This window comes from Nematolebias whitei, chromosome 20 (assembly GCF_014905685.2).
Source record: "Nematolebias whitei isolate Nwh7 chromosome 20, NemWhi1, whole genome shotgun sequence".
Taxonomy (NCBI): Eukaryota; Metazoa; Chordata; class Actinopteri; order Cyprinodontiformes; family Rivulidae; genus Nematolebias; species Nematolebias whitei.
Genome location: NC_056517.1, coordinates 40,264,304 through 40,264,817, shown reverse-complemented (window position 1 = coordinate 40,264,817; position 514 = coordinate 40,264,304). Strand labels below are relative to the sequence as shown.

At 47.1% G+C, this 514-nt stretch overlaps 1 protein-coding gene across 1 annotated transcript in view; it reads left to right on the top strand.

Moving 5' to 3' along the window:
- xylb (xylulokinase homolog (H. influenzae)) overlaps positions 1 to 514 on the top strand; it is a 6,769-nt gene that overhangs the window by 5,439 nt on the left and 816 nt on the right. The gene's annotated exons all lie outside the window — the stretch shown is intronic.

The window sequence follows — 514 nt, the reverse complement described above, 5'->3', positions numbered from 1 at the left end:
TGTACTCGAGTGCCTGACCACTGAGATCCTGGAACTAGCAGGAAACACGGCTCATGACAGCAGAAGGACAGGATCGTCCCTCAGCACCTACAGTTGGCTGTCCGCAGCGAGGAGGAGCTCGGCAGACTGCTGGGAGGAGTGGCCATCCCTCTGGGAGGAGTTCTGCTCAGCATTCAGGCGGTCCTACAGTCCAGGGGAACCGAGAGGCCAGATGAGTCTGGGTGGACAGATCGGACGGCATCTGCAGCCAGTTTCTTAGGATCCACTGTGGGATGGACCTTTACAAGAGATCCTTCCTGTCTACAGCATCAGCATCTATAACATCTCTTAATGAAACGAGGATAACGAGTTACAACAACAAACAACTTGCCTTTGGGATTAAAAAAGTATTTTTGAATTGAATTTGAATTGATTTAACTGGTTTGTTACACTAACTGGTTGGTTTACATTAACTGGTTGGTTTAAATTAACTGGTTGGTTTACATTAACTGGTTTGTTACACTAACTGGTTGGT